The sequence below is a fragment of the Dasypus novemcinctus genome (genome assembly GCF_030445035.2).
Source record: "Dasypus novemcinctus isolate mDasNov1 chromosome 19 unlocalized genomic scaffold, mDasNov1.1.hap2 SUPER_19_unloc_1, whole genome shotgun sequence".
NCBI lineage: Eukaryota > Metazoa > Chordata > Mammalia > Cingulata > Dasypodidae > Dasypus > Dasypus novemcinctus.
The window spans coordinates 41,239-63,063 of NW_026688134.1; the positions used below are offsets into that span (position 1 = coordinate 41,239).

General features: G+C 45.5%; 1 long non-coding RNA gene across 2 annotated transcripts in view; it reads right to left on the minus strand.

The window, feature by feature from the left end:
• The window catches only part of LOC131277421 (uncharacterized), a 149,494-nt gene that overhangs the window by 36,435 nt on the left and 91,234 nt on the right, over positions 1-21,825 (minus strand). The window contains exons 3-4 of one of the 2 annotated variants that reach the window (XR_009184590.2): positions 18,761-19,099; positions 16,788-16,958 (exon numbers count right to left, since the gene is read on the minus strand). The exons of the other annotated variant lie outside the window; for it this stretch is intronic. This is a non-coding gene — a long non-coding RNA (uncharacterized lncRNA). The remainder of the gene's footprint in view (positions 1-16,787; positions 16,959-18,760; positions 19,100-21,825) is intronic. 2 annotated transcript variants of the gene reach the window in all.

The window sequence follows — 21,825 nt, forward strand, 5'->3', positions numbered from 1 at the left end:
GCTTGCAGGAAATCGGAGGGTGGAGGAAGGATATGAGCCGATGTCTGCAGGGGTGGAACTTAAGACGAGATGGTGGTAAGTATGAACACAAAGAAGAGATAAAATGGGGGCAAGGGGTTGCCTTTGGTTGGGGCTTTACGGGTTTGAGGGTGGCTGGGGAGGGACGGTTGGGTAATGTTGCCCAAAAGTGGGGGGAGGGAGGGGTAGCATACGAACACAGGAGAGGGTTAGGAGGTGGTGGAGAGTAAAATGCCGAGAAAATAATATCAAAATATAATAAAGAGGGTTACCTGTTTAGAATGCTCGGAGGGGAGGGTCTGATGCAGGACGGGCTCCTGGGGAATGTCTAAATGCTCATTCTGCCAGAGTGGGTGACACCATGGGGTAGAATCCCAAGTAGTGAGAGTGGGGGTGGACCCACATCCTGGGGAGGACTAATGCCACCAAATAGAGGGAACTCTATCCCTCGAGAGAAAGGGTGGCTCCCAGGGCATTGGGGCAGATGAGCAAGTTAGGCCCTAAACACTATTCCATCTATCTCTGGAAGTGGCTCCTCAGGAAACGGAGGTTGACTGTCACTGTGGGCACCAAGGTGGAAGGGAAAATGGACGTTAAATGTGTGGAACCAAAGTAAATGGGGGGCAAGGGAGGAGTTTCTTGAGAGTACACAAGGATGGATATAAAACATGTAATATTACACCATAACATATAGGAGACGACAGACTGATAATGTAAACCATAATGTAAAACATAGGAGAACTAAAAATGTAAAGAACTGTGTATCCTAAAGTATGCACCATAATGTAAGCACAGATATTACCATGTTAGAAAGCTAATATCTCAGACTCTGTACATCACCTTAAGTAAATATGATGTGAATAGGGTGTAAGAGTATCGCTGTGGAAGGAAAAAGGTGTTGTGGTGGATGTATGGGAGTGCTGTATATTATATATATGCATTGCTGTGGTCTAGGACTCCTACGAAGAAACGCTGAATAATTGGGGGGGGGGGGGGGGAAAAGGATAGGATGTGGAATTTTTTCAAGTCAACATTCTTTATCTAAGTTCTTTATCTAACTTTATCCAAGTTCTTTATCTATCCTTTAAACCCATCGCTATATGCCATTCCCTAGTAAGGGACCATGACATTATATTGGGCTTCAAATTTCGGGGAGTTCTGGATCACAGAGTGTTTCAACAATGGCAATGGAGGGATACTGGTATGGGATACCAATGACAGGTGATATATGGCTGACAGGGAGCTGTACAGAACATATGTCCAGGGTGCATGGTAATGATTGGATATACTCATAGTGGCAACAATTAAAAACCCAGCAGGGGGGGTACTGGGTTCCTGGCCAGTGGTGCTCTGTCGTGGTCCCTAGGGGAGCAGCGATAGTCTCCCAGGTACAGCGGCGGGGACTGGGAGGGAGTGAGGGTTCAACAGTGAGCCCCTGATGCTAATGACTATGCTTGTGAGCTGATAAACCTAAAATAAGAACAAGGCCTAGAGCAACATTGTGCCTGGGAATTTCCTCCTGTCAGCCTTCATGTTACTCAAATGTGGCCAGTCTCGAAGCCAAACTCAGCATGTAAATGCAATGCCTTCCCCCCAGGGTGGGACATGACACCCGGGGATGAGTCTCCCTGGCAACGAGGGACCACTATCAAATACCAACTGATGATGCAACTGGAAAAGGACCTTATATGGAAGGTTCAATGCGGATCAGCAGAATATCCATGTCTACATAAAATAACATGACTTTAAAATGCTGTTTGACCTAAAGTAAGGGGGAAATGGAAAGGAGAAATGAGTTTATATGGCTACGAGTTTCTAAAAAAGAGTCTGGAGGCTGGCAGAAGGATTGCCCTCATGCACAACTGAGCAGAGTCAGAGAGACAGATAAAGCAGATACAACCCCCAGATATTGGTTCCTATGAGGGCTAAAGAGACCCATGAGAGTTATGGTCATGGCCGATGGGGTTTACTACCAGGGCAGATGGCCCCTCTCTGGAAATGGTGTTTATGTGTGATGAATCTGGACTCAGATGGGATCTCCCTTCATAAGACTTTCATACTAATCTGCTGGAGGTGCAGTTAACGTTGGAGTTTAAGATATAGTTAGGGGATTTGAATCTCTGGACTGATAATGTGATAGCCAGGTCCTGAGCCTCAACAGACTCCAGCACCTACAATCTGATTTATTGGACTTACCACACTCAGCTAAGATGGAGTTGAAGAAGGACAATCACCACACCATGGAGCCTAGAGTGATTACAACTGAAAATGGGAGGATGGCAGCCAGCATCCATGTGGAATCTGAGCCTCCTCTTGACATAGAGGTGCAATGGACACAACCAATCCAATGTCCAAATAGAAGAGGTGGCATTGGATTGGGAAAAGTGGACATGGTGGACGATGGGTATGGGGAAGGGCAGAAAGAGATGAGAGGTGGGGGCGTATTTGGGACGTGGAGCTGCCCTGGATGGCGCCTCGGGGGTGATCACTGGACATTGTGGATCCTCACAGGGCCCACTGGATGGAATGGAGGAGAGTATGGGCCATGATGTGGACCATTGTCTATGAGGTGCAGAGGTGCCCAAAGATGTACTTACCAAATCCAATGGATGTGTCATGATGATGGGAACGAGTGTTGTTGGGGGGGGAGAGGGGGGGTGGGGGGGTTGGGTTGAATGGGACCTCACATATATATTTTTAATGTAATATTATTACAAAGTCAATAAAAAAAAAAAAAAAAAAGAAATACCCAAAACCATCACTCCAGAGAGGTGGAGCGACAGATTTATTATGCACGGGCCCAGAGGAGAGTCAATACCCAAATTCTGAGCCCCATTTTTCAGTTTTCAAAGGTTTATATAGGATTTTAGATGGGATCAGCATAACTTTTGCTCATTGGCTAACGTGTTGCTAGGTGAAATTTTGCAAGCAGGTGGGTTACAGAGGCAGAATGCAGTTGCAAGATTGCGGTCTGATTTACAGAAGCGGGGTGGGGGGAAGTCACTCATTTGATATCTTCCTACTAGGCCATGTTTTCACAGGCTGATTTACAGAAACAGGGGCAGGAGTTATTCACTTGATATTCTCCTGCAAGGCCATGCGCTCACAGGCTGATCCACAGAAGCAGGGGCAGAAGTGACTTGTTAGATATTTTGCAAAGTTATGCTTTTTATTTCTCAACAAAACCATCACTGACCATAAGCGAAAGCAACCAAAACTTTAGAGACCACAACAGCAAAGAATAGAATTTTTCATAAATGGTTTGGAAAAATCACTAAGCAAAATGTCACAAAATAGGGCAGCAGACTTGGCCCAATGGTTAGGGTGTCCGTCTACCACATGGGAGGTCCGCGGTTCAAACCCCAGGCCTCCTTGACCCGTGTGGAGCTGGCCCATGCGCAGTGCTGATGCGCGCAAGGAGTGCCATGCCACGCGGGGGAACCCCAATCGCAAGGAGTGCACCCCGTAAGGAAAGCCGCCCACCACGAAAGAAACTGCAGCCTGCCCAGGAATGGCTCTGCACACACGGAGAGCTGACACAACAAGATGACCCACAAAAAGAAACACAGATTCCCATGCTGCTGACAACAACAGAAGCGGACAAAGACACAGCAAATAGACACAGAGAACAGACAACCGGGGGGGGCGGGGTAGAGATAAATAAATAAATAAATAAATAAATAAATAAATAAATAAATCTTTTTAAAAAAAGGTCACAAAATAATAAATAAGCAACTACAGCCCAATATAAGGAACAACCACAAACCCTAAGATTGGGGAAGAATCCAAGTTGATGGTGGCACAACATTGTGGACTTCTAAATGCCACTGAATTATACCCAGGACAATGATAAATTTTATGTAATGTGAATTTCACCTAAATACAAAAAATACATCACAGCCTCATTTTTAGAACTAAATGTACAATATGCAGAATTTAAAAAATCACTGAGTATATGATAGGTTGAATTATGCGCCTGATTTAGACATGTTCTTAATCTTTTTTCTTCTAATTAAGAATTAAATTAGATTTTTTTTTGAGAAGGTGTGAGTTTAGATTGCAATCATGCATACCATACAGGATTCCCATATACTGTCCTACCACAAACACCTTACATTATTGTGACACACTTGTTACAAATAATGAAAGAATGTCATCATAATATTATTGCTATAATCCACAGTTTATATTTGGTGATTTTTCCCACAAACCATCTTATTGATACCATGTACTAGGACTGTATTTATTATAGTTTATGAGGACATATTCTTAATCCTAATCTGCATTCCTGTGGGTGTGAACTCATTGGAATTAGGGCCACTTGAAGATGTGATCTTAGCCCAACTGAATAAAGATGGGTCTTACACTGTATTACTGGAGGCCTTATACAGAGCCAGAAACTGGAAGTCAGAAAACACTACAAGAGCAGAAAGAAAGGTGAACATATCACCATGGGATAGGAAATCCAAGGAACCTTAAGGATTGCCTGAAGCCAGCACCAGAACACTACAGCCTTTGAAGAAACCACAAGTCTGATCGATATTTAGATTTTGGACTTCTCTTAGTCTCAAAATTGTGAGCCAATAAATCCCTATTTTTAAAGACAAAACCAATTTGTGGTATCTATCACAGCAGCTCAGGCAAATGAAGATAATGGGCCCAACAGCACAATGGAGAAAACACAGGCAAGAGTCAGGGATCTTGAAGAATGATCAAGAGAAATAATGGAGTCTGCAGAAGAAAGAGAAAAAGAGTGAACAAGAGCTGACAGAGCCTGGGCGATACATAGGACAACACCAACTGTTCTAATATTCCTGCCATTGGAAGGAGGGGAGAAAGAGGTTGGTTCAGGAAAATATTTGAGGAAAAGTTTATGAAAACTTTTCAAATGTATGAAACACCAATCCAAGAAGATCAGAAAACCTCACTGTGGCACATCATAATCTGCTGAAAACCAAAGATAAAGAAAAAAACTTGAAAGTAGTCAGAGAAAAATGACACATTATATATAGGGAATAATCACTTTAAGGCTTATGGACTCTCATTCTAAAAAACAGAAGCCAGAAGAGAGTGGAACGGTATCTTCAAAATGCTGAAAGGAAATAACTAACATCCAGAATTCTATATGCAGCAAAAAAACCCTTAAGGATTGAAGAATTTTTAAAGACTGATGGAGATGAAGAAAACTAAGAATTCAACATCAGCCAACCTAGTATTCTTAGCATGAAGTAAAAGATACGAGAAGGAAGCTTGCTACATCAAGAATGAAGGAAAAGGAACAGAAAAAAAATCTAGGTAAATAAGGCAGCCAATTTTTCTCCTCTTAAATTCTTTAACATGAGTGACTGTTGAAAACAAAAAGTATATCATGCAGGGGCAATATAACAAAAAGTGGAGGGAGGCAGCGAGATTTCAACATTTTACTTAATTAGTAAAATATTAACACTAATTAGACTGTGCAATGATTGGCATATATAGTACTAGAGCGGAACAACCACAATAAAATGATTTAAAACGCATTAAAAAATTATGTAGCCCCAATAATCCTATATCTAGGAGATACGAATAAAACTGAAAACATTCACCTACCATTTTCTGACGGGAGGTAAGTGTCGCCTGGGAGGGCACTGCTGGGTCACACCACGAGTCCACCGCTCCCGGCCGCCCGTGGCCGCCACCTCGCCCGCGGCCTGGCAGCCCGACGTGGGTGGCTTCCCTCTTCTGTCTGAGTAACTCTGCCCTCCAGTACCGCGGGGGAAAGGGCCGGGTGGATTCACAGGCCTCACACCAAAGCGCCACCTCGTGCGGGAGCTGCGGGGCCTGGAGGCCGGGGCGCCTGCGGGAACCGCTCTGTGGGAGGCCGGGACCCCTGTCCTGCCCCTCCCCCGGCAGGTTTGGATCCCGTCAGGGGACGAGGGGGCCGCTGCTCGACCAACAGGCTCATCGCCCTCACGCCAAACACCTTCAACCCCCATAGTCGAAGCACCAGAGGACCCGGGCCTCTGCTCACGCACTTCCTCAGGTTTCCTTGGCGCGCTCCATTCTTGCGCTTCCTTGGCCCGCGTGCCCGGCCTCCTTTGTTCTGCGCACGCGCGTCTGCTCTTTGACTGATAAGGGTTCCCACAAGAGCCCGAATAGTGAGCTCTTCGCTTTCGGACAAAGTTGTCTGATAAAAGAGAACACTCAGAGCACACCTCTCTGATCCAAGGACCAGGTCTTACACATCTGCTGCTCTGGCAGTTACCTGGGCAAGTTTTGCCCCTCGCTGCTGCCCCTCGTACTGGGGGGCGAGGACCTGCCGGAGAACCTTGTCGCCTCTTGCCATTCACCGCACCCGCCCTGTTCCCTTGGCCAGCTGGGGTCACACAGGGGCTCCAGCCCCTCGATCGCCTGGCAGTACATCCTCAAGTATCTGATGACCTTCCATTGGTGGTTGGTCAGAGCCTCTCGGAGACCAGACCCCGTCATCCTGCAGACCCTGTGTTCCCTTCTGGGGACTTTACCTCGGTGTGCAGGTGTCGCTATCCAAAGAAGCCTGCGCTGTCTGCTCTCAACTCCAGAAGTCGTGCATCTCAGGGGCTGTGGTGGGCAAATGGACTCTCTGGTTCAGGACCCAGAGCTGCTTCTCTGCGGCCAGCGGCTCCCAGGGAGACCCAAAACGCAAGTGCCTAGAAGATTATGTTCAGGGCCATTGGACAGAGTGGAAAGAGATTGCTCGTCAAAAGGAGGACCCCAAAGTCATGGAGAGGCAGGACAATCAGGGACGGGAGTCTGATGGCATTCCGAGTGCACCGTTTGCATTTAGGCCCCTGGGGGTCAGTGGAGGCCTCTTCTTCCTGCTCCTGGCAGCCCCCAGCAATTATCCACAGCTAAGGAGACGTAAGGAGGACTCCCCAGGCCCAGGGACAGTCCTGGGATCTGCTGCAGTGGCCACCTCCGTGGTCCTTTACTCAGAAGAAACGCTGCTCAGCAAGCCCTGTCCTCCCCTCCCTGTCCGGCCCCCTCTAGGCACACTGGCAAATGCTCTCCCTTCAGCCCCTTTCACCTTGCTGAGCCCTGCTGCCACCCCATTATCAGATACCAGCCAGCCTGGCCTGTGCACAAGGGCCCTGCACCCTTTTGTGCACTTAAAAGGAGAAGCCCCGATCCTCCTCCTGTGGCTGCTGCTGACTGTCTCCCTCCTTCATATGCAAGCCCATTTTGGAAAGACCACTGACTGGGGACAGAAGAGGCCCTCTGCATCCCAGAGCCTCAGTCACAGCTGCAACTGGGGCTGGTCAGCCTTCCCCATATCTCCCAGCACTTCTGCCTTCCCCTGGTAGCCCATCACATATAGAATGGAGTCACAGTCTCCTTCTCACAGAACCCCCCTCCTACCTCTAAGCCTGGGGCCCCTCCCTCCACAGGCCCCTCAACCAGCACATCTGCAGCCTGCTTCTGACCTTGGGGTCACCTTGATAAGCATCAACCCCTTTCCCCCCCACCTCATACCCTCTTCTACTCTAGGGGCCTCCCATGGGCTCCAGTGCCTGCTTATTCCCCAGTGACCAGGCCCTTCAGCCACAGACACCCCCAGCCTGCCTGCACTCAGGTTCTGTGGCCCCACCTCAACCCATATTCTCCCCTTTAAGCCTGGAGCCACCCCCAGCCCCTATTTGGGGTGCCTGATGGGCAGCCTCACAGAGCCACCAGCTCTGAACAATCTTTCCAGTTTACAAACCAGCAGCTCCAGCCTCAACCTCTCTCTCTCTATATATATAACCCACACCTTCCAACTTGGGCACCCACAGAAGCAACCACTTGGCCTTTGGGGCCACCCCAGGTATCTTCTCGAGTGCAGCTACTGCCTGTGGCTTTGCAGGTGCCCGCTACCTGTCCAGCACTGTGCCCAATATCATGACATTTAGCAGCACCACCCCAGCCCGCACCAGGTCAGGGGTTTCAGCGCACGCAGGAGCTTTGGGAGCCAAGATCTGAGCTCCAACATTGAAGCACTCAGAATAAGAGCAGAAAGGAGTGGGGTCCCCCACACCACAAACGGCTATGGGGGAACTTTGGGCCTGAAGGCCTGGGGCCCTGCCAGACAGGTCATGATGGAAGCCTTACACCCTACGGTTTCCCTGTGTTTGGAGGCACTAATGTCCCTACCTGCAGTCAGAGGCCACCCCAACAGGGCCCCCGTACTTCCCGTGGAGGGCCCAGCACCCCTCAGAGCCATGCTGGATTTACACACATGTTCATCCCAGCCTTTATTTCCACCAACCATGCCTCGGGCCCAGGCACAGCAAGGAGCAGCCTTGCCTTTAGGGCACCGTCATCACTATCCCAGGGCTCTGCAGGAGACAGAACTGAGGGGAATACATGGTTCACTTCCCTCCAGGTCAGGCTCCATCACCTCACCGTCTAAGAGGGGAATGCTGGCCTGAGGGAACGGCACGGGGAGAAGCGGCCGTGTCCACTTTTCCCCAGGCTGGATTTTGGGTTGTCCAGTTTAAATGTTATGCAGATTGACCCTGATCTTTGCATAGTTGGGCACAGCTGGAGGCCCAGAGATACAAGTAGCCATTTCCACCAAGTTCCCTGCGATTTTGTTCCCAAAGTTGGGTCACTTGGGTGTGTCATCTTGTCAGATCCCAGTGGTCAGATTACTCGGACAGTAGAGGAGGTATCAGCCTGTCCCCTCCAGACGTGGAGCTGGCCCTTCTGAATCTTCCTCCAGAATCCCTTGTCTTCCGATAATTTTATAAATAAAAACTTGTTTTTTCTTTTATGTAATTCTCTTGTATCTGTGTTCTGTAAATCTAGTGTAGAGAAAGCAGTGACTTGTATGCATGGAGACACGTGAAGCCAGACTTAACTGTGGAAAGTTTCCAGTGGTCCAGCTAAACGGCCACAATCGGTGAGTATGATGGCTGACTCCTTAATATTAAAAATGTGTTTTGGTTGTAAGGGATGGGAGCCCACAATGAAGTGAGTCCAGGGTAGGTGGATAGGTGAGGGCGTGCCTGGGGTAAGCAGGCTGTGGAGAGGAGGGATAAACGGGGAGACTCATCCTTGCCTGTTGGCTCTACTGCCTCTCACCACCTCCTTGACCATGGAATGGGCTGGATCACTGCTGGTGCACATGAGTAAACACATTTGCCGTGTTTATTTTTATTTTTTTATATATATTTTTTCATGATACTTAGATTACATAAATGCTACATAAAAAATATAGGAGATTCCCATATGCCACACTCCCAGCTCTCCCACATTTTCCCACATTAACAACATCCTTCATTAATGTAGTATATTTATTACAATTCATGACACATTTTGGAGCATTGCCAATAAGCATGGATTATACTTTACATTATAGTTTACACTCTCTCCCACGCATTTTTGAAAGTTATTACAAGATATATAATGGCCTATATCTGTTATTGCAATGTCATTTGGAACAATTCCCAAGTCCTGAAAATATCCCCATATTACACCTATTTTTCCTTTTACCTCCCCACAGAACCTCTGGTGGCCACTGCCTCCACATTAATGATGAAAGTTCTCCCAATGCTAGAATTGCAATAAGTCTATAGTGGAATACCAGTAAGTCTATTCTAGTCCATCTTTCATTCCCCAATTCTGAGGATTCTGGGATGGTGATACCCATTCCACCTCTAATTAAGAGGGGGCTTAGGTCCCATGGGGCAGATGGATGGAACTATCTTGCTTGCAGTTGCAGATTCTGTTCCTTGAGATGGTCATTGTCCATCATCATCTCCTGGGTGAGTCTAATGAACTGAAGAGTGGGTTGCAAATCTGCTGAGATTCAGGGCCCAACTGGCACATCAACAACCCAAAGACTTAAGTCTCTTGGGCATACACCTATCAACTCTAGTACTAACTATAGGTTTAAATAGAAGGGGCATAAAAACACATGCAGGGAAACCACTACTGAGTCCAATTTTGTCACAATGGGAAGCATAAATTCCAAAGTAGGGCCCACTGCACGGCACCACACTCCTGAGCTGTCTGCCCTGCCTATAGTGTCTGGATGTCTCCAGAACCCTCAGGAGCCCTGCCATTTGGGGTAGTGTTTACTTTGGCAGTCAATAAGATCCTGCTGAGATGTGCATAAATATAACCTCTGGAATGACTTCCCAAATCATTTTGAAGTTTCTTAGGCATATAAACTCATTTATCTTTATCCTTTCCCCCTTTTAGTCAAGGTCTTTTCCTAACTAGTTGGTGCTTGGTAGTAATCCCTCAGCATCAGGGAGGCTCATCTCTGGGAGTCATGTCCCACACAGGGGAGAAGGTAATGCATTTATATTCTGAGTTTGGCTTAGACAGAGGCCACATTTGAGTAACAAGGAAGCTCTCAGGAGGTAACTCTTAGGCACCCTATCATACACAGCTAAGTTTCCATTTCAAAAGAAAAGGTTCATAAGTACAGTCATCATTATTAAGGGACTATCAGTGGTCCATCCTCCTGCTCTAGTCACTCCCCCTCCACTCGGGATTCTTGCTGTCCCATTAGAGAATGTGGCAGCGCTCCCCAGGATGGGAATTCAATATCTTTTTGATTATTGTATGAATCTCCACCCAATGTGACAATGCCCCATGAACACTTGAACACATCCATAAGCCTTATAAGTATGCCCCAGGTGAACCCTCTCCCATGTCATGTTTATTCTTTTTATTGTGGCAATTTCTTTTTTTATTGTTTTTCTTTTAATCAGGACTTAGAGGATCCCATACTGCCACCACAGCTTACCTAGAGTGTGGGTCTGGCATCAAGGCCCTGGGACCACTGTAAAGAGGGAAGGAAACTCATTTCTGTTCAGTAATTAAGGAAACATGTCAGTCTAGGATGTGACATATCCTGAGCTATTCTTGTCATCCTACTTTTAAAAAGCAGAAGGATCCCCTGAGTACCTACCTTCCCGTGTCAGAAATAGGAATGAAAGGGAACTATTGGGTGGGGTGGTGGGCTAAAGTAAGATGTTAATTATTAAAAAAGAGTAGGAGTTTCAGAACAGTATTATGATGTAGGTATGTTTTATTATGCTCAGTTTTACAGATGAGGGATAGGCACAAAGACCTCAGGTAATTTGCCTGAAATCATGTCAAGTACATGTTAGGGTCTAGGTATAGGGAAGTCTGACTTTAGGCTAAACCATTGCATATATGACTCCACAAGAGTCAGAGTTTCACCCAAATTGGGCTGACCTCAAACCCATGCATGTCTCACCTACATCCAGCTCCCGCAAATGTGATCCTCTGAAAGCCTCTCCCCAGCTAGGCAAGTCATCTCCCAGAAAGAGCAGAACTCCAGGCACTATCCTCCACTCTTTACATGCTATTAATGAAAAGGTAAGTGAGTGATGACTGTCTGTGCAGTCCTATGCTGGGTATGGGGCAGGGAGAGCTGAATGGAAACCTTCTGGGAGGAGTTGACAATCCAGTGAGTGAGAGGATAACAGAGCAGGTAAGAAAGATGTTACCTAAGTCGAGGAGACAAGACACAAGCTGGGGATCAAAGGAGGAGGAAGCAGCCAGGTGGTGAGGGACTATTTCCACATCAAGGAAATAACCAGTGACAAGTGGAGAAGGAAAAAAGAGCTTGAATCATTGGCTCCCCTCCAAGGGAGGTGGGGGTGGCTGGGGTATAATGAGGGATGCCAGCCTAACCCATCAGGGGACTCTGGGCTTTATCTTCAAAGTCATTGGAGCAAGAGAAGACTGAAACAAACAGGTGATGAGGTGCTATGTACATTTAAGAAGGAACTCCATGGCTCTGAGTGAAGGGAGAATGAATGGGCCCACCCAGTGAAATGGGGAGACACAGTAGTGACCCCAGAAAGATGGCCCATTGAGTTCCTGCTCAAGTGGAATTAACTGTGGGGACAGTGACGTCGTCTCAGGAAGAATTTGCAACAGAACTGGGCTCACCTAACATTCTGGCTAAGATGTGCAGATTTTTATAAATTTTCGGACAAAAATAGTAAGATGCCAATGGAACAGGCAGCCAATAATTTACTTAAATTTATTGAGCACCTGCTATGTTTCAGTCACTATTCTATGTTTAAGCATCAACAGAAAAAACTGCAATCCTATGAAAGTTAAATTCTGTTGTGTGGGAAAGAGAAAGTGAACAGATATAAAAAGTAAATGTTTAGTATGCTGGAAAGTAATAATGCTGGAAAGGGAAAAGCAGTAATAGGGGATTGAGATTGGGTGTAGAAGCCGCATTGGTTTCTTTTTCAACAGGGAGGTCAGGATGGGTCTCATGGGAAGGTGAGATGTGAGAAAAGCTTGAAGGAGGTGATAGAGTCACGGGGATATCTGAGGAAAAGAAGAGAATCTGGGTAGGGGAAATATTTGAGTGTGACCAAGACAGTCTTCACTTCCCTTTAGCAGACTGAACCTCAGACAGGCTTCTCCCTGACTCCAGGCCCCTGACTTTCCAATCACCCAGGCCCTTACACTCTGCAGGCACCTAACAGGCCCCTAATCAGGGAGTTCCTTCTCTCCCTGTCTCTTTCTCAGTCCTTGCATTCAGCTCCAGGTGGCCTCAGCGCACCAAGAGAAAACTTTGCGAACCAAACACTCCTAACTGCAAACTCAGTAAACCACTCACCCAGCCCATAAACGTCCTCTAGTATTTTCCCACTAGCCCATCCCCATTCCTAAAACCTTGCCATCCCTTGTCTCAGTGGAGGTGAGTTCTAATCTCTCCCCTACTTTAGTAGCCCTGGAATCAAATCGCCCCTCCCTGTTTAACATTATTGGGTACAAAGTTTTCTTTGACACATATAAAGAGGAAGGATGAATGGTGCCTGAGAGAACAGTTAGGAACCTGAAGCTGCTGGAATGGAGTCAACAGGTGGTAGCACAGAAGATGACGATGGACGGTCCATGGAGCACAGACTGCAGAGGGTCATGTTAGCCAGTGTAAGGGCTCTGGATTTCACTGTGAGTGATCAAGAGATGGGCTGGGGGATTCTGAGCAAAGAGTAAAGGGGGCCATGATCTGACTTGGCTTTTAACAGGATCGTTCTGGCTGCTGGATGAAAATAGAATTAGGACAAGCTGGGAAGCTTCAGCTATCATAGGGGTTCAGGTAAGGGGCCACTGGGGTCTTTAGGTAGGCTTGGCACCAGTGGAGGGGTGCAAGGTGATCAGGTTTTATGTAGGCTTGAAGGAGTTGATTCAGGACATAATGTGGGTTATGACTGTGAGAAAGAGAGAGCCAATGGAGATTCATTGTACACTAAAGGAGAATTTTGGTATCGTCCACGTATATTGGATTTTTGAAATGAAGGAACCAGATCCCTCTGGAGAAAGAATAGATGAGATCAATAACAGAAGTCAATAACTCCCTGTATAAAATGACATGTGGTAAATTGAATTATATATTACAACCAAGACATGTTCTTAGTTCTTAATCTTAATCCTCATTCCTAAGGGTGTGAACTCATTGTAAATGGGGCCTTTTGAAGATGTTATCTTTAGTTAAGATGTGGACCATGTGAATAAGAGTAGGCCTTAATTCATAGTTTGGCAATTCTAACCAGACACAGTAAGAGAGGAAAACAGAAGAATACAGTGGAAGGCAGTGAGAACCGGAAGGGCAGACACAGGTTGGAGATGAGGGATATCGCCGTTATCAAGGCGATGAAAGCCTAGGAACCAAAGGACGGCAGCAAGCCAGCACCAGAATGCTACAGACTTAGAGAGGAAGCAGGGTCTTGTTGATGCCTTGATTTTGGACTTCTATCCTCTGAAATCATGTACAAATAGTTGTTGTTTAAGACAACGCAATGTGTGGTGTTTGTCATAGCAACCTGGCAAACCAAGAAGTTCGTTCAGCTAACTAGAGAGCTGTTCAGCATGGGAGAAGCAGCAGACACTGAAGACTCTGCTGCCCACATCCTAGGGATTGCTGAGAGGGGAGTGCTGGGAGAGCTGCTCTGGGTGGTCCCAGCTATGTGAGTAAATGCATGTTAACACCCAGAGGCTCCTACAGTCATCTGGGGCTTTTTGCTGCAGTGAAAAGAGTTGCTCTAGAAACCTCAATGTTATTACTGAACTTGTGTAGACTTGTGTTTATTATGGATGACGCAATTACCCTGTCTGCAACCGTATAACACTGCCGAGATCACAGCCTGTTGGGAACATATTGTCCTTATTTTTCTTTTGTTTTAATTAAAGTATCATATATGTATAAAAATATTCAATATTTTAAGTGTACAGTTCAATTAATTTTCAAGAACTGTACAACCTGTGCAATTAGTACCAAGATTTAAAAAAAAAATTGCTGGAACCCAGCACCACAGAAGTCCCCCTGAGGCACCTTGCAGTCATGAACATCCCACACCCAAGGGTCAACACCATCCTGTCTATTCACACCATCCATTCATCTTGCCTGATTTTGAACCCCATAGAGAGGGAGTGCTGACCCCTATTGTGTCTAGCTTCTTTTGCTCTACATTTTGTGAGATTCACCTATAGAGTCATATATATTTTAGGATTGTTCAGTCTTATTGAGCTATGGCTTACAATTGTTGAAATGTGGTAAATTTATTTATGCATTCCACTGTTGATGACTGTTTGGGAAATTACAAAAAATACTGCTATATAGAGCAGAGCACAGTATGTGCCAGGAGGGGGTTGAAAGATAGGGCCACACCCTTTATACTCACAGTTCTTAAAGCAGCACCTTCATGTTCTATCCTCACCGCTGACTCCTGCCATAAAGGCACACCCAGGGTTGGATGAGGGAAAGCACATTTCCTCAAGGTTTACTTTCCTTTGTGCTGGAGAAGTACAGCAGGAAGCACATCCTTAAGCACATTTCTAGTCTCCACTCTTCAAGCAAATTCCAGATTCTAGGGTTGGGAATAAAACCTGAATTTGCTTCCCTATGTCAGAAGTTCATGTCCAGCTGCCCATCAACACTCTCCAAGCCCAGGGTTTCCGGAGGATTTGTGTGAAGGGACTTCTGGCTTGCTTCACACACTGGCTCTCAAAGTACCACTGACCTGGTCTCCTGGAGTAGGACAGGGGGTCCTTGTTCCTCTCAGAACCCATGGCCCCACCAGTCAGCTCTTCCTTGTCCCGCATTCCAGACATGTCTCTTTCCTCAGGCCTGCCCAGGTCCCCTTCCCTCCCAGTCCTTCCAAGTCTCATGCAAATCCTGGAAGGTTCATTTATTTATGTGGCCACACCTCATTTAGAATTCCTGTTGTCTCACAGATGAAGGGAGTTTGGACAAGTAACTTTATGTCTAACTTCACAGTCATCCTTTCTAATGGGTCATGAAAACTATGAGGCTGTTGTGAGGACATAATCTGAAGTACCTAAAGTCATAGGCACAGGACAGTCACTTCTTCTGTGGGGTTAGCCCCTGATGGTTACTTCCTGGGTAGGATGGATTGGTTAACTGATCAACTGCCTGACTGGAGAGAGTGGCAGTAGACCCATGATGATGACTCCAATGTTTCCATATTAGACAACAACATGATTTGTGGTGGTTGACAAGGAGAAAGGAAATGGGCAGTAATCAAGAAAGAGGAAAGAGGCAGTGAGGTAGTGAGGGAAGGAAGAAGTCAGGAAGACAATCTTTTTAATCTCCTCCTCGTCACCTCACTGATGAAGGACAGCTACACACTCTAGTGTTTGAGGATAGATGAACACACAATACCCAAAAGGACAGATGAGATTGTCAGCAGTTTATTAATTACATGCACTCATGGCCCTGGAGAAGAGGCCATGCAGGACCACATTGAGTTGTACTTAGGAAAGCCATGTCCAAGCAGTGGCTCAGGGAGGCAGGCTTTATAGTAGCAAGAGGGGGAGTTGACCCTTGGTTCTCACATTATGGTGTGGTGGGCTTATTTGAGTAATGCCACATATTTGCAGAGACTGAAGACAGAGACATATTTGCAGAGACTGAGACTCAGAGATGAGCAGGAATTGGTGCCTGGTACCCATGAAAAGAAGTGATGTTTGGCTAGGGGACCTTATCCATGCGAGCAGAGTGGAGAAGAGAACATTAAGTTAGGACATTCACGGCCCTCCGGGTATTCCCCCAGAGTCAGGCCCATGTAATACTGGCCTTGATTTTAGGCTTTATACCAAACAATGTCATGCACAGAAAGACATGAAGACAGAGACTGCCCTCTTGGAGGAACAGGATACAGACACTCCTCTTTGGTCAGAGTTATAATATTTGAGGGCTGGAAAGGGATCCTGGAACTCCTGGACCCATTCTCCCATTGCTGAGGTGAAGCAACTGAGGCCCTGGAAGGGGACTTGGGAAGAGGACAGAATTGGGTCCTGGCTCAGGCCCCATCTTACCAGAAATGATACAGGGTCCAAGTTTTCCCCTCAATAAATTTCCTTTTTCAAGGTCAAGCAATTACAGTTATTGCCCTGATTCATTCAGAAGCCAACTTCACAGATTCTGAAGTATCAGATACAATGACAATCTACATATAACTTATTTCCTTTTTCTATCTCTAAAAATCCCTATTATTCATAAGCTCCTTCCCATTCCATCTTGCCCTCTTTTTATGATTTTCATTTTGAAGGACCTGGTCTCTTCCACACAGTGAGTTCAATGTAATGCCAATGTCTATAAAAACTTTCTGCAGCCCTCCTCACTCATTTCCTTAGCTCTGCTCTGGTTTCTGAACCCTGGGATGCACCACTGAATCATGCTGAGGAAGCCCGAGGGGGCCAGGCAGGGAGCTGGGCTGGGAGTCAGAGGCACTGGGCCATACCTTGTGGAGGGAGCACCAATAAATTCCAGTTCTGCCAGAGCACTCCTCTCCCAGGCTTTTCCCTGCACTGGGTGACCAGGCATGCATGGTTGTTCTCTTCCCCCAGCTGTCAACACTTCCAGGAGGAATTTGGTTCCAGAAATTATCTTGTACTAGACCAAGAGAAGAGATCTAGGAAGTAAAAAGAGATGAAAAGGAAGAAGAGGAAATGTGAGTGGAGAGTGGGTATAATGAAACCAGTTTCACATGTACTCCTTTGATTCCCTTTCTTTCTGGTACTTCATGAAATTCAGAAAAGCTACAGAGAAACTTGGCATGGCTGATAAAGCCTAAAAACTTGCAAGAGAGGACAACAGGAGGGTAAAATCAGTGCAGGCCCGTGAGGGGTGTCCTCAGACCATCTTCACAGGAAACCACACCAATTCAGTGTATCTCCTAGCATTGCCTGGCCACACACTCCAGCGGCTCCTTACTTTGGAGGAGTGGGCTGTGGGTGCTTATGGGGGTGCCAAGTGCATGACCCCAGGGTTTGCCATTCGTATTGCAATTTTTGTGAAATGTGCCCCTGGCCTTAGTCAACATTTTAGTCCTGCAGGTCCCAGCCCTGCTCTTCCCACCTCCTTGAGGTCAGCAGGGAGCACCCCCAGTTAATCAGTACACTGCGGAGGGAGTGTGAATGACCCTGACCTCCCCTCTTCAGCCCTGTCCAGGGGACCTGCCAACTGGAGCCTACTCACAGAGTGTCCAGGTTAAATGGCTTCTGTAGATGAATCTCATTCACTCTATGCTGACAGACAACATCAGCAGCAGAGAGCAGAAAACAGGCTTCAGTGTCCTGCAGCTCTGACTCCTGGGGATGCCAGGGACCCTCGCACTGACTAAAGAGCTCTCTGGGTCCTACTACGCAGCCTAGCAAGCTCCCTCTCCTTCCATCTCTGTGCTTCCCTGCATTTATTGAACCTGTGCTTGTGTTGCAGTTTCTGGTACTGACATCTTGGAAGCCACCACTAGGAGGCCTCAGCCTGAGCCTCAGAGAGGGTCAAGCTTGCACAGCAAAGGCAGGTTTAAATCAGGCATGAGGCCAAAAACAAGAGCTGCCTTACTGCTTGCCCCTGAATATCATCTCCCAGGTTATTTAATTTAGTGCCAGTTATTTAATTTTTGAATTGTATAGATTTAGAATTAGTTTTAGAGATATTCTTTATATTTAGAGATATATTTGGAGATTTTACTGTCAAATATTTATCTACTACTGGTTGAATTTTTAAATATTTTCTATAAAATACCCCAAAAGCCTATATAGAAACACATAAAAAAAATATTTTTCTGCTGGCCACTTTATATGAAATTTCTTTTTGAATTTTCAGAAAGGAGTAGAATTCAGAGAAACATTTTCCAACCTCATGAAGCTCCCTCTCTCCTGCTTATTCTGAGAAATGCTCTAAAATAAGGCAGCCTGCTTCCTGGCACTTTCTGACTCTGCATTTACTCCACTCTTCATTCCTCTACTGCTCTTCCTTCTTGACTTTGATTCTGCACCTGATTGTTGCTTGTCACTGGGAGGCCTGTCTTGGAACAACTGCCACCATCTTCTCAAAATGAAGTTATTCCAAATGGTGGGCAGAAAACCTTGACTGCCCTAAGGAAATCAGAAGCAGAGATAAGGACATGAAATTCTTGACTTTTCCAAGGCAGAAGAGAAGATGTGTGCAGAGGGCTGGAGCAAGGAATTAGGTGCTGCATATTGGGGCGAGGGCAGCAATGGGCAAGATTCCCACCTGCTTGTCACCCACACTGGTGGAGTTCCAGTGGTGTGAGGAGGAGGGCTATGGCACAGAAGCCTTTAAGTGTGTCATCCAGTAAATATGTGATCAGACTCTGTCCCCTGGTTTCTGGAGAAGGCAGTTAGAGAGACCGGTGGGCAGTGCCAGTTATTAGGACTGCAACCCATATATTTGCTCAGTAATTTTTACCTTTGAATTTGTGTTTTGTAAGTGAATTCCAGTGATCCTACAGAGCATGTGAATGGACAGAGGAGATATGCCAGGTGACAGCAGGTATCCTTGGGGCCTCAGGCCTGCAGGCTCAGCAGGTAGTGGGCAGCACACAGAGAAGTTGGCCTGACCTCCTGGTGCCTGAGTGCATGATGGGAGATGTCTGGGCAGCAGATCCGCAATTGGTGATGGCACAGCAGCAAGAGAAGCAGCAGTAGTTGCAGCCTCAGGAGAGAGGAGGGGCTCAACATGTGCAGTCCAAGATCAGCGTTGGGAAGCTGGTAGTCTATCTGTCCTTAGAACCTGTTCATGCTGCACCTGCACAAATAGTAAATGTCCAGTCTGAGTATCAGTCTGAGTATCAGTAGTCTGAGGAACTACTGACACTCAGGAAGTAAACTTAGTGAATTCTCAGAAAATGAAAGTGGATGCATGAATGTTTTCATGCAGAATATCAGAGTTATTAGAATTTTTCAAAAAGTGTAGGTTTTCTGTTTTAAAAATTGTTGCAACATTGCAAAGCAAATATCTACAAGCTAAGAAATAGTAAATCAAATGAAAAGACCTTTGCTTTCAGCAGAAAGAACATTTTTCATATGAAGCTTCAAAGGAACCAAGTATTAATAAAGAAAACAACTGTAAAATTAATCTCGCATTTAACTGAAGATCAATCTTAGGATGAATAAATCAGCATTTTGAAATGTATTTTAACCGGAAACCAACTTTTAGTGATTTGTCTGACCACCATTTCTTACAGAAAATGTTAGAGGAAGCATTAAAATATCTTCTATAAATTTACATTTGAAATTAAATTCAGAATTACATGAAATTAGTTTGTCTGCAGAGTTAAATCTTTTTAGAAAAACTGTTCCACAGGAACCATGAGCTCTAGGTGTACTATAATACATATTTTGAAATAGTTTCAGAAACTCATCCCATTGTTGCCAGAGCCTATATAATACTCTTAACAGCTCCAGTATTGGTTGTACAGCAGAAAGATCCTTCACAAAATTAAAAACTATCAAGAATTATATATAATTTCACCGAGCAGGTGTAGGTAGTGATTGAGCTCCTGTTTTTTAATCCCCAGGACCTCCTGAAAAAATTATATACAATTTTGAATTTCCAGAAGTGACTGACACTGCATTCAATTACATGGATTAAAACTGAAATTGCTAAAAGGATACATTTTGAGTGATACTCAATGAATTTCCAGAAGTTCTCATGATCAATGAAGATACCACACTACTAATATCAGTGGGTAGAGACCCACATAATGAGCAGGAAGGTATTGGACTCCCATCCTGGGGAGGCCTGCTATGTTCTCAAGCAGAGGAGCGGGAGTCTCTTGAGAGCATGGGCAGTGCCTATTAGGTAGAACAGACCAGTATGTCAAGCCCTCAGTGCTGTTGCAAGTAACTATGAATCTGGTCCCGCAAAGAGTGAAACCTGGTGATTGCCACGGGTCCCCAGGGGTGGGAGAGGGCAGAATTGACTAGATGGAACAGGCAGCATTTTGAGGTGATGGAAGTGTTCTACATGATCTTGCAATGATGGATACAGGTCTTGTTAAGTTTCATCAAAATTTATAAAAGTAGGGAAGCAGATTTGGCTTAATTGATAGAGCATCTGCCTACCATATGGGAAGTTCAGGGTTCAAACCCAGTACCTTCTGACCTGTGTGATGAGCTAGCCCATGCACAGTGCTGGTGTGCGCAAGGAGTGCCGTGCCACACAGGGATGTCCCCCGCATGGGAGGCCCCACGTGCAAGGAGTGCACCCCATAAGGAGAGCCGACCAGCGTGAAAAAGAGTGCAGCCTGCCCAGGAGTTGCGCCACACACACGAGAGCTGATGCAGCAAGATGACAAGATGATGCAACAAAAAGAGACACAGATTCCTGGTGCCACTGACAAGAATACAAGCGGACACAGAAGAACACACAGCGAATGGACACAGAGAGCAGACAACTGGGGGAGGGGGGCGGGCAAGGAAGAGGAGAGAAATAAATAAAAAATAAATCGTAAAAAAATTTTTTAAATAAAAGTGTATGGTCCAAAATGTCAGCCATAATGTAAAACACTGACTATGATTGGTAGATATGTTTTAATATTTGTACATCAGTTGTAAAAAATGTACCATCCACATATACAATGTAAGTAATATGGGAAGGAGGAAAAGGGGGAGGATGATGGACATATGGGAGTCCCTTATGTGAATTTGCTGTGACCTAAAGACAAAATGAAAAAAAGTAAGACAATGGGGGAATAAATGGAAGAAAATGTCAGTGTACATACAGGACCACAGATCTTACAGTGATGAAAGATAAAATGTCAAAAAAAATTTTTTATATTTTTCATTATTTTTTAATCTCCTAAATTTTATTATTTTTTTATATTTTATTTCCTATTTTTAAAACTATCAGTATTATTTCTTTCTCTTATTAATTGTATTTGGCTATTTTATTGGCTTCATTTTGGAAGAAGTTTTGGATCACAGAAGGGTTACAACGGTGGCGGGGAGGACCATTTGTGTAGGGTTTCAGCGATAGGGGATGCATGGGAGGAGGTTCACTTGGGCATACATATAAGGCATATAAATGTATTCAAATGCTCATGGGGCATTGTCACAGTGGATAGAGATTCACACAATAACCTTAATAATATTGAATTCCCATCCTGGGGTGCTCTGCCACATTCTCTGATAGAATAGCAAGATTCCCCCAAGTACAGAGGCAATGACTAGTGAAGGAGGTTGGTCCATTGATGGGTCCTTGATATTAATGACTCTGCTTTTGAAACTTTACTCTTGAAATTGAAACTTACCATAGTATCATAGGGTGCCTAAGCGTTACCTCCTGAGAGCTTCCTTGTTGCTCAAATGTGGCCTCTCTCTAAACCAAACTCAGCATATAAATGCAATAACTTCCCCCCAGTGTGGGACATGACTCCCAAGGATGCCCTTCTGAGGGTTTACTACCAAGTACCAACTAGCAATGCAACTGGAAAATGACCTTGACCAAAAGGGGGAAAAGGTAAAGACAAA